The sequence below is a fragment of the Gobio gobio genome (assembly GCF_949357685.1).
Source record: "Gobio gobio genome assembly, chromosome: 23".
In the NCBI taxonomy this organism is placed as follows: domain Eukaryota; kingdom Metazoa; phylum Chordata; class Actinopteri; order Cypriniformes; family Gobionidae; genus Gobio; species Gobio gobio.
Window position 1 is genome coordinate 4,032,075 of NC_137119.1, and position 13,287 is coordinate 4,045,361.

The following is a 13,287-nucleotide window of genomic DNA, read 5'->3' on the forward strand; positions in this document are numbered from 1 at the left end:
AGCTCCGCCATAACTTCCGCTAAGTGAGGTCAAATATGAGCGTGGTCATAGATATATCGATCGTAGATGCCTCATTCTATTGATTCGTGCAGGCGCTAATGAGGCATCTACGTATACATCTATGACCACGCTCATATTTGACCTCACTTAGCGGAAGTTATGGCGGAGCTCAGAGAAGAAAGTTACAAACCCATGTTTTTATGATGTTTAAGCTTTCCATACAACGCTTAACCTTTGCTTAATAATTTAAATTATTTTTAAAATTGGATTTATCTGAAAATTATGTGTTTTGACTGATCGAATCCAGATTTTAATAAACTGTACCTGGAAAAAAATATATACTTTGACAGTCAAATATATACGCGCATCTAATGAAAAAGAAAGCAACAGAAAAGTGCGTTGCACACTCCTTTCACTCAGACAGATCGAGACGCCAGTTTCGCGGATTATTGTGTTTGTATGGTAAAAAATATGTAAAAATGCACGTCCTAGCGAGTATTCGGGTAAACGCAGTCGGACATGTCTTTAGTGAACATATAGTTGAGTGAGAAATCAGGTGTTACAATGAATTTGTTCCATGCAGCTCTTAAAGGGCCGGACCTCATATTCGGTGTGAAGCCGGGCAGGGCAGGAACATGCCGGCCAAGTGAGTTGTTTTTTTTTACCCTAAAAAAATGAATAGTAAGTTCTGTAATATTACTTTTACAGTTTTTTGCCATGATTCAGTATCGGTATTTTAGTCTGGTATCGTATCGAAGTCATAATTTTGGTATCGTGACAACACTATTCTATATAAAACGTATTTATAGTACACTACTGAAGGCCAACGTTGCAAGTTAAATAAAATGTTTTTTAGTAAAGTTGTTGAAAATTATTGAGATAAATTAGGCAATAAATTAGTCGATAGATCAACCGAGTAATCAATAAATTAGTCGACAGATTAACCGAGTAATCAATAAATTAGTCGACAGATTAACCGATTAATCGATAAATTAGTCGACAGATTAACCGAGTAATCAATAAATTAGTCGATAGATCAACAGAGTAATCAATAAATTAGTCGACAGATTAACCGAGTAATCGATAAATTAGTCGACAGATTAACCGAGTAATCGATAAATTAGTCGACAGATCAACCGAGTAATCAATAAATTAGTCGACAGATTAACCGATTAATCGTCAAATTAGTCGATAGATTAGTCGATAAATGAGTCGATCAATTAGTCGATAAATTAGTCGACAGATTAACCGATAAATTAGTCGATAGATTAATCGACAAATTAGTCGATAAATTAGTCGATAGATTAACCGATAAATTAATCAATATAAAAGTAGTCGTTAGTGGCAGCCCTAATGAGATTCAATCAGTAGCGAACCGTGACTTTTGAACCTTGGCCCTCCCACCCCTTCCCTTGTCTGGAAAAAAGTAAACTAAAAAGCCTAAAATCAGCCGAGCTTACTGTGTCCTCTTCTATAATACTGCATTTTACCTTCACCAAAATTGAACAAAAAGTAATAAAATGCAAATTATCATTACAAAGAATTGGATCATTTCAGTGGAATATGGTGACAACTGGCCTCAAAACCAACTAAATGTAATTTAAGCCATCATGACAGCGCTCAGACCAAAGCGCATTAGTGACAGACACTGTTGATGATTTTGGAAAAAATATATTACTATAATGCAGAATTACAGCAAATGTGCATGGTCGCCAAGTTAAAATTACAGACTGACCAGTAATTCAGTAATTTTTAAATAGCACTAGCTGTTTTATCAGTGTTTAATTAACCCGAGTTCCCAACAGTGGGCCAATGCGTCAAACTTAGTGAGATCAAGCCCCACCCATTTAGAGGGACAATATGATTGGTCAGTTTTCATTGGCCAGCTGTCGTGTCATAGCTGGGGGCGTGGCATGGGGAAAACAATCCTTTCCCCCTGACTGGAAATGTTAACCCAGTATAGCCTATTTATTCACTTCTTCCACTCGACAGAGTAAGATACATTTAAAAACTGAGCCGTATTGAGTGAGATTGTCCGTGCAGTATCTGTGACTGGACAAACGACCAACGCAATGGCCAGAGGTGTCATTTTCTCGTCAAAATACATGCTGCTCCGCCAAATATTACACGACATGCCTACTTCATAAATCACAGTCTTTCAATGAAGACGTTTATTCATTGTTCATGAATTTAATGGATTTAAAGTATGTATTACATACATTAAACGTTTTCAAATTATCATAAAACTTATAAAATGGATATTTTTCTGAATGCAAAGGGTGTTTGTTCATGTATATGTTTGTTTGGGCTGGAATAGAAACATGAAATGCGCAGAGTCTAATGTCAAGCGTTAATGTACCGCAGTGCCACGTTTAACAAACATCTGTCAAAAGCCTAAAATCCAGTTATTGATGAGCTGTGTGGCATCAGCGACACGGGTTTAGATAAAGATTAGACCTCCATCTGTTTTCTGTTGTCTTGCTTGCGTGCAGCTTTGTTTGTTTGTTTCTCTTGTTAGTAAAGCCATGCACGAATTAATTCATAGCTCAGCATTTACATTTCGACATGTCAGTGTCACAATATTATTCGAATTACTGAGAATAGCAACGTTTTTATTTGCTTTTTTATAGCAACCGTCTTCATCAAAAGACTGTGATTTATGAAGTGGGCTATTATGTTGTGTAATATTTGGGGGGGCATCATGCATTTTGACGAGAATGTCATTCCAGTGTTGTACATGTAATGTGACTATATCAGCTTGAAGCACAAACATCAGCCCTTCCCATAATGAAATAAAGACTTTTGAATGTTTTGTACGTCAATAACCTTGTGCATTCTGTCGCTGTGATAGCTCATCGTGAAACTTTAACGACTGCTTTTTTGAGGCGGTTTTTACGTGACTTTATTGGCGTTTTTGTTAAACAAACTTTTGCCATTACAATGAATGAAATCTCTTATTTTTTCATCTTTACAATAATATCAGCATCATGTAGTGTCAATGTTTAATTGTAATGGATGTATTGCACAGGCTTTCGGAATTGATGAACGGCTCCGTCTGTTTATTCGGCATTGTATAAAACTTCGGCTGTGCAGAACGTCACATGGCAACTTTTCTGCATTGCACAAAGCAAAAATCAATCATTACAAAGACTTAATATCAAGCGCCTAACAAGGTCTACTCGCATTAATTCAAATAGCGTGTCTTCCTCCAAGGCATAAACGGATATGACGTTTTGTGGGCGTTCCCAATAATGATAAAAAATATATACTTTGACACAAATGGTTATTAAAATAAAACCTAAAAATAACCTGCAGGGAACATTCTGGGAAGGTTCTCTTTAGGTTGCAAAAAAATAACCTACAGAGAACGTTCCCTGAACGTTAGCTAATACGCTAATAAGTAATTTCACAGCTGTCCACCAATCACAGAGCTGAAAGCATTAGGTGTAGGCCTGTCACCATTACTACTTTTTGTTTCGCGATATATCGTCCCAGAAATAATTGCGATAAACGATATTGTCATTTTAACACTATTTTATGCCACTTAATATATAATCCTAATACAACCGCATAATAATGCAAGTAGACCAACACACTTTCAAATGACAACCTTTTAATTCTTTTGATCATGGAAATTACGGGTAAAAATATATATTATCCTAAATAAAAATAAAACAAATTGAACAAAGTAAATAAACATTTTCCCTTGTGACACGGCTTTAACACTCGTCATTCTGCGTTGACATTTATATGTGCACCGGAACAGGGAATTACGGCTTTGAAATCGAGTCCATTCTTCCAAATTGTCAGTAGTTGTCAGGAAAACACTATAAAGCCTCAAATGGCGTCTTTTTTTCACCTGTCGAAAACCGCTCTGTGTATGAAGAAACTGCCCGAGAACCACTTTCACCTCCATCACAGAAAACATACAAGATGATCGCACAATCCAGTAAAATGTTGGTGACATTCATTATCATGTACACATAATGGGCGATTATATTGCATCACAAAAAATTATTGATGTCATGTACATATATTGTGCAATATATCGATATTTCGATATATTGATTATCGCGACAGGCCTAGTTAGGCAGAAAAATCCTAATATGGAGAAAACCAATGTCTACACAACACAAACTGAATAGGCAGATTTGAAGGGGTTATCTCCTCACAAAATATTTTTATTTATAATTTGACAAACGTCTAAAAAAAATTGTTTTACAAATAGTTTAGGCCCTCTCTGATGGTTCCCCTCTGGAGTCAATGATGTATTATGTACGTCATCATAAACCTCTTTGTCTTTAAAACACATTTTGTTGGAATTTACTGCTTTGAATGTCACTAGGCAAAGTTCTTTATTCTTGGTGAAACATTTTTGGAAACATACGTTTATTAAATATTGAAATGAAAAATCTTAATGTGTGTTATATTTATGTGAGATGGTTATCAACTGTGTTTTCTTCAACTGTGCTAATTCTGTGGATTCATTTTTCATAAGGGTATTTATTTATGTAGTCATAAGGGAATTTTTTTTTTTAGAAATTGAGGTTTACACATCATCTGAAAGCTGAATAAATAAGCTGTCCATTGATGTATGGATTCCATTTGTTGGGATAGGACAATATTTGGCTGATATTTAACTATTTTAATCTGAGGGTGCAAATAAATAGAAATATTGAGAAAATCGCTTTTAAAGTTGTCCAAATAAAGTCCTTAGCAATGCAAATTACTAATAATTAATAAATCATTTGTAACTAATTAATGGAACATGATCTTTACTTAATATATTAATGATTTTGGCGTAAAAGAAAAATGGATAATTTTGACCCATACAATGTATTTTTGGCTATTGCCACAAATATACCCGTGAGACGCAGGACTGGTTTTGTGCTCCAGGGTCACTTTTATTTACTTTTTATATATTGATCTTGCCATAAAAATAGCCATAGATGCTGATATGACAATATAAACAAACAAAATACGTTATCCAGTTGGAAATCTTGTAAACACTTTTGACATCAAATGTCATTATATTCAAATGATGTGGATTTCAAAAAATATGGATCGTAAGTTAAACATTATTTATTTCTTAGGCGGCAGGCATTCAGTGGCGTGATTGAAGCCTGTGAGTGTGTTATTATCAATGTTTTTAGTTATAATATTCCGACCGACAGCCAGCCTTAGTTTTTGACGGACGTGATAATGTGCATGAGGGGTGAACTGATTGATTTTTGGGTAATTCTAAAACATGCTGCAGATGTTTGAAATGCTTTTTGCGTAGTTCATTATACTCATTTTATACTCAAGTTTATTTTGTGGCTTGCATATTTCCTAGAGACTGACATGTTTGGCTTGTCAAGAATGTTACAAATTCATTGACTTTTGAAAATCAAGTTGTTGTTTTTTGCCAGGAAAGTGCTGATTTTGATGCACAATGTTGTTTTTATTGTCTCTTATAGGGCCCTATAAAATCTGTTTTAATTTTTCCCAAATTCAGATTTTTCTGTTTAAATTTTTGCTAATTCCTTTTTTTCCGTTTTAATTTTTGGAAATTCTGTTATTTTTTTTACCCTTAACTGTTATTTTAGTCGTGAAAAAGAGTGTGCTTTTAATGTTTATATAATAGAACATAAAACATAAAATAGGAATGACCTTAAATTTATTGAGGTATAACAAACATCACATTTACTCAGTACTTGTCAGGACAAATACGGCCCTCTAAATACGTCACAACAAAATATTAGTGCTGTGAATTGATAAAAAAAACGTTTTCTGTAATTAATCATGATTAATTGCAATTAAAAAATTGCACTACTGTGTCACACCACATAGGGCTGCTCGATTATGGAAAAAAATCATAATCACGATTATTTTGGTCAATATTGAAATCACGATTATGTAACACGATTATTTCACATGACTTTGGGAATGTGTTGCATTTATTAAAAAGACACCTTTCAACAATTCAATTGAAATTGTAACATTTGTTGTACTTTTTGAACTATTAAAATAAATAATATAACATATATTCAAATCAAAGTATAAAAGTATTCAAGTAAAAATGATAACCACAAATAAATAGGATCAACAATATGGTTCGGCTAGATATGCTTTTCAGGTTTTTCAGGTACGTCTAACATTAGTTTTCAGGTACAGAAATGTATCAAATGTAAAATAACATTGCATATTTGAGTGCGTAAATTAAAGATTAATCCTATTAAACTTACAAAAGCTATTCAATCAAGTGCAGTGAGTGATGTCCTTGTCTTTTGTTGTTTGACATTAAAGCTACACTATGTAACTTTTCCGTCCACTAGAGGTCGCCTGTTCAAAACAAAGGCGTAGTTTGATGACGCCACGTTTGAGCGCAGAATCTCGGGACATGTGGTCTTCACCTCACAGCCGGTGGAAAACAGTCAGGATAGGACTCGGGCAGAAATCATGTTCATGGATGCGATTATTAACATTACTGTAGTGAAGCAGAGCAGGACCGAGTGTTGTGGAGCTGAGCAAGGCCGCAGGAGCGATTGAAGAGCGGGACTGTTATTATGGCGTAGTCGCCGGCGGGACTTTTATTATGACACGGTTGCCGGTAGGGCTGCACGATATTGGAAAAAAATTACATTGCGATATTTTTTTTCCCAACGATATATATTGCGATATTGAGAGCCATCAATCCAGGCTAAAGTCAATAATTACTATTCCATGATATTAATAATTTCACTAATAAGCAAGCTTCATTACAAGTGACAAAAAGGTCACTTAATATTTTATTCTAAAATTAGAACATTTCGGTAAACACAAAAGCAGAACACATTTAAACAGCAGCTTTACACCAACCCCCCTGATTGGTTTACAACAATATAACATAAAATACTTTTTTTTTTAATAAAACAACTTATAAGCATTTTGGTTCACAATCTTTTGTTTTTAAGTCAACTTTTCTTATCAAAAGTGCCAAAGTAAAACAGTGTTGGTCATCATCATAATCATGGCAAATATCTTTAGCGATATGAAACGTTATTGCGTTTGTTATTTCTTTCTGTCGTTGAGAGCCTTTCTGGTAAGGTGTCACACTGGCAAAGGCATCACAAATATTTGTTTGTTTTGGTTGACATCCAGATTTGACTGTATTCGTCGTAAAGAGCTTTGTGGTGCCGATATAAAAGTGATCAGACAAATTGGTGGTGTTTCCTTGTTTTGTGGCCACAACTTTATGACACTTCATGCAAAGTACCTCTTTTTGGTCAACATCCTCCTTTTTGTAGCCGAAATAGTCCCAATTAGATGATTTCGACTTTCTTTTTGGTACGAAATCCTTTTTTTGCGGCGGATCCTCTTTGTCGCGGAGTTTTAGCAGTGAATGTTGGCTCAACTTGGCTTGCCTGTGAGCGGTGAGCAGCGGCACAACCAATCACTGTGCAGACACGCGGAACGTGCATGTCACCCCAGCAACAAGCCATACAACTGTGTGCTACCGTTCTCTAGGGTGCTTTCACACTAGCAGTATTGGTGCGCACCCGGGTTCGATTGACGTCAGAGTTCGCTACGTTTGGATGATGTGAACGAAGTCTTCCGAAATTCGGGTGCGCACTCGGGTTCGATTGACGTCAGAGTTCGCTACGTTTGGATGATGTGAACGAAGTCTTCCGAAATTCGGGTGCGCACTCAGGTTCGATTGACGTCAGAGTTCGCTACGTTTGGATGATGTGAACGAAGTCTTCCGAAATTCGGGTGCGCACTCGGGTTCGATTGACGTCAGAGTTCGCTACGTTTGGATGATGTGAACGAAGTCTTCCGAAATTCGGGTGCGCACTCAGGTTCGATTGACGTCAGAGTTCGCTACGTTTGGATGATGTGAACGAAGTCTTCCGAAATTCGGGTGCGCACTCGGGTTCGATTGACGTCAGAGTTCGCTACGTTTGGATAATGTGAACGAAGTCTTCCGAAATTCGGGTGCGCACTCGGGTTCGATTGACGTCAGAGTTCGCTACGTTTGGATGATGTGAACGAAGTCTTCCGAAATTCGGGTGCGCACTCGGGTTCGATTGACGTCAGAGTTCGCTACGTTTGGATGATGTGAACGAAGTCTTCCGAAATTCGGGTGCGCACTCGGGTTCGATTGACGTCAGAGTTCGCTACGTTTGGATGATGTGAACGAAGTCTTCCGAAATTCGGGTGCGCACTCGGGTTCGATTGACGTCAGAGTTCGCTACGTTTGGATGATGTGAACGAAGTCTTCCGAAATTCGGGTGCGCACTCGGGTTCGATTGACGTCAGAGTTCGCTATGTTTGGATGATGTGAACGAAGTCTTCTGAAATTCGGGTGCGCACTCGGGTTCGATTGACGTCAGAGTTCGCTATGTTTGGATGATGTGAACATGGTCTTCCGAAACTCGGGTGCGCACCCGCGAACCGTACCAGAGTCCGCTTAAAAAGGGTGGTCTGGGGTCCGTTTCATGTGAACTCCAGTACAGTTTGCTGCTGATGTGAACGCAATCGTACTAAATCGCGGAAGTGAACCGCTATTAATGACGTATGGTTTGATAAAAATGTGTGTTTGTGTGTGTTTCACTCATTTTGCGTGACTGACATACTGCAAGCAGAGAGCTGTAGATCTAATTTCTGCTCGTCTTCAGCATTCTTTAGAGCATTGCAGTACATTTGCGGCATATAGACGCAAGTGCCATTACGTACTGAAGCTTTAGAAACAAAACCAACGGTTAAAAAATATATAAATAAAAGTGAGGTGAGCAACGCTATGCATTTTGCCGCCTTCACGCTCGCTGTCGTTACTAAGCAACCGGGTAAACAGCTGCTGCTTTGATGTCGCAAACGCACCCCGGGTCGGAACCAAATAATATATGAACACAGTCCAGCGGGGGCAGGAGAGGGGGGGAGCAATCGAACTCGGGTTCGGTCCAGGCAATCGAACCAAGTTTGAAAGCACCCTTAATACACCATGGGCTACTACCCTTCACATCGCATGTTCCGGCGATGTGACAATCGCTCACATGCACATCGCGATGCCGATGTTAAAACAGAATATCGTTCAGCCCTTGTTGCCGGCGCCACTTCCTCTTTTCCAATCATGAGTATGAGGTAACGCAACTCTGTTTATCGTATTGGATATATCTGAGTGTGTTGAAAAGGAAGTTATGACGTTCGCTCGGCGGCTGCTATGACACTTTTTCACACTGCAGTGAGAGTAAAGTGTTTCACTGAAGAAAACCGAAAACCGAGGGTGACGCAGATATGACGCAATCGACAGGCGACTCCCTCACACGCATAGCTCACACGAGCGATACGGGCTGCCGATTTTCCGGAGCCGATATTTGGAGCCGATACTGCTTTTGCTCCCTCAATTTACATCATAAAAATGACACAATGATCATGATGATAACAATTTAAAATGTAAAAAAGGAACATTTATTGAACTAAAAAACTAACAAATAGTAAAAACCGGTGAGGTAGAACAAGAAAAAAAAGAGTTCAGTGGTGAAACTAAATTCTGAGAATAAATATTTAAGCATAAATAAAATAATTACACTATTGCGCACAGTATCAACAAGCAAGCAGCATAATAAAGTGTAAACTGACTGTACCATACTTAAAACTTATACTTTTAAAACTATTTACAACCTAGTCATTTAATGCTTAGGTGCACTTAACTTAATCTCTTGAAAAAAATATCGGCGAACGCAGCAGCCTTGTATCGTCCGATACATGTAAAAGTCACAAATATCGGCCCGATATATCGGTCTAACACTACTTTCATTACTTTATTGTGTAAAAAAAAAATCAGAAATCGGTATCGGAATCGGCCAGTTTTCTTGAAAAAAAACGGTATCGGAATCGGCCATGTAAAATCATGATCGGTGCATCAATCAAGAGAAGCGGCACATCCTCCGCTTTAATACCACTTACAGCGCGAAATAAACATGAATGATCGTCAAGGACAAGGTATGTTAAAAGATTAGTACAACGCATTGTAATCTTTATCATATCACATGTAATCGCTCAGTGTTTCAACCGCAGTAAAACAGCTTCTGAACTAGGTCATGTAATGTCACATTTACCTCAGAAAAACCATTCAGTGTCATAAACTCATTTTCTGCTAGAAAAACGAACTTGAATTATGATAAACATACCACATTACATAGGCTATTTATTATAAATTTTAATGGTCTTCAAAATTAATGCATATTTGAATAAATCCGTCAAGTTTATGATTGCCATCATTTAAATGTTTATATTTCAAAAAACAAATTGGAGTAGAAATATGATTATGTAATTGTAAAGTTAGTATTTGAACTGTACTATTATAAAAACATAATTTGGTGTAATTTGTTTGTATTTAGATCAGTTAAGGTTAAGCTTTAATATTAGTAGGGATGCACCGAAATGAAAATTCCTGGCCGAAACCGAAAACCGAAAAAGAGGAAACCAAGGCCGAAAGCCGAAAACCGAAACACCGAAACAAATTATGCCAATTATTAGTACTATTGCATTTATGGCTATGACTGTGTACTAACTTTACTAAAATCAAGGCATTGCAATTGCATAAATTAATATTAAAGTTTCAAAGAATAAATAAATTACAAATTATGCCAATATTTATTTAGCACATTGCAACAATGCACAGTATAAAATAAAATTCAAACTAAAATGTTTAACTTGACCCCACTCATTTGTACATTAAATAATAATGTACAGGCCTACAGAAAGGTTATAAAATTGAATGTTCTCTCATAAAAACAAAGTGCATTTAGGTCTAGTGCATTTAAAAATTCTCTGTAGGACTACTACAAGAAAGTGCATTCAGAACAAGTGCAACTGCTTAAAGATACAACTATTTTCTCTGTAGGCCTTCAACATAATAGTGTATCAAAACAAAGACTGCCATAGCCCATATGTTAACTGTAGAATAGGGGTGTAGCGGTGCACAAAACTGACGGTTCAGTACAACAGTTTTACAAAATGGCTTTTTATTTATTTTTATTGGTTTACTGAAAAAAAAGTATCTGTCCTTAAATGAATTAAATTATAACTAAAAGTTTATTGAATATATTGCTCTAAACTATATAGGGAGCCCTTACTTGCACATTAATATTAAAGGTTAACAACAGAGGCAAAACTATTAGCATAAATTCAGTTGCTATGTATTTTTAGGTCTAATAATCAACACTCAAGTAACAAAGTACACAAACATGTAAACTTCACATAAGGCAGTTTTTATAATAACTTCTAAATCAAATTATAAAATAGTTTTTTATCCAATTCGTTGTTGAAATATAATCATTTATACACAGTGTCTGTCATTTTATTTAAACATACATGAAATAATCAATATATCATTAACAGGTTAAGTAGAATATAACGAATATAACGGCTAATATAGGTCATATATTTAGTGAAAGAGTTGATTTTTCTAGTGAACTAACAGCTGTGGACACTGAGGTGCCTGAGGTAAATGAATCTACATGACTGTTTAGTTTACAGCAGTTATATTGAGTTATTTCCGCCGTTGAAACACTGATTGAGCGATTACACCACATATATACACATGACAGTAAGTTGTAATGTATCCTCAACACACCTTAGATGTTCATTCATGTTTATTCTTAAGGAAGAGATGATCGATCGCGCTCACAGATGATCGCGTTCACGCGCGCGCGCCGCCGCCAGATTGAAGTGTGTTCCGCGCTTAAAACATGCCCACTGTTAAAGATTGTTCGGTTTCACAGTGAAGTCTGGTCCTCTTCTCATCGAGAACATGAGCTCTCGCTGTCAGTGCTTGTGCATAGAGCAGATGTAGGTCTTTCTCAGATATACTGAAATACGTCCACACCGCGGACATGTTGCTTCAGACAAGCACGTGCAGGTCGCGGTTTCTGTTTGCGTCATCACAACATTTCGGCCGTGTTGTTTCGGTGATAAAAGTCTTTCGGCCGAAAACCGAAAATGTACTTTTGGGCCATTTTCGGCCGAAAATTTTCGGTGGCCGAATATTCGGTGCATCCCTAAATATTAGTAATGCAGCAAATGACACCCATGTATAGTTCACAGTTCACAGCATTAGTTAAGAATTCTTTTCCTCAAGAAAATTTGCCATGTATTCTGTGTTAAATAAGTCACTTTTTAAATCTGTTGTTCCATTATTGCCCTTTAGCATATTTTGAAACTGTGTGTATTATATGCGTTCAGATGCCTCTTCACAAAAACAGGTTATTTCTTAATTGAAAAAATATTTATTTTGCACTTTGTCTAGGTGGTATAACTGAGGAGATCACTAAAAAAGTTATATAATTACTATAAATTAATATTAACTTCAAATCAAAATGTGTGGTATAACCTTTCACTGTCATGACAGCCTTCCCTGTCATGTGACAAGAAAACCCACACAGATAATTTGACCATTATATATGTGACCCTGGACCACAAAACTAAGTCATAAGTAAATTTATACACAATAAGCTTTACATTGATGTATGGTTTGTTAGGACAATATTTGGAGATATACAACTATTTGAAAATCTGGAATCTGAGGGTGCAAAAAAATCTAAATATTCAGAAAATCGCTTTTAAAGTTGTTCAAATGAAGTCCTTAGCAATGCATATTACTACTAATATGAAATTTTTGATATATTGACGGTAGGACATTTACAAATAGAGCATGATCTTTACTTAATATCCTAATGATTTTTGCCATAGAAGAAAAAATTATAATTTTGACCCATACATTGTAATGTTGGCTATTGCAACAAATATACCCGTGCGATTTATGACTGGTTTTGTGCTCCAGGGTCACATGTTTTTGAAAATAATCAATTGATTATTTGAGATCGTCTTCAAAATGATAAAATAAAATGTTAGATATTGTTTATTTGATGATTAAGCATGTGGTGTTTTGAAAATAAAGAAGGAAAAACGCTTCCTGTAAACAAAATGAAGAAACGTTTTATTGAATATAGATTTGATATGTACAGAGAAGCTTTGTGCACATTGACACGTCAGGTAAAAACTTTGTAAAAAACATTTTCATACAGGAATCGAACACCATAGTACCTATGAAGTGGACAACAAAATGTCATACAAATACATTAAAATGTGCAGATTACTTTTAACGATTAAAACAAATGCTGTATGATCAGAGAAAGTCAAAAGATAATAATTAGTTCATTTTAAAAATATGTGCATTTGGCGACACGTTAAACTTTGAACATATAAAAAAACATCCCTCTTCACAGGCACTTCCCATCGAAAACATCTCATGTATACAATGTG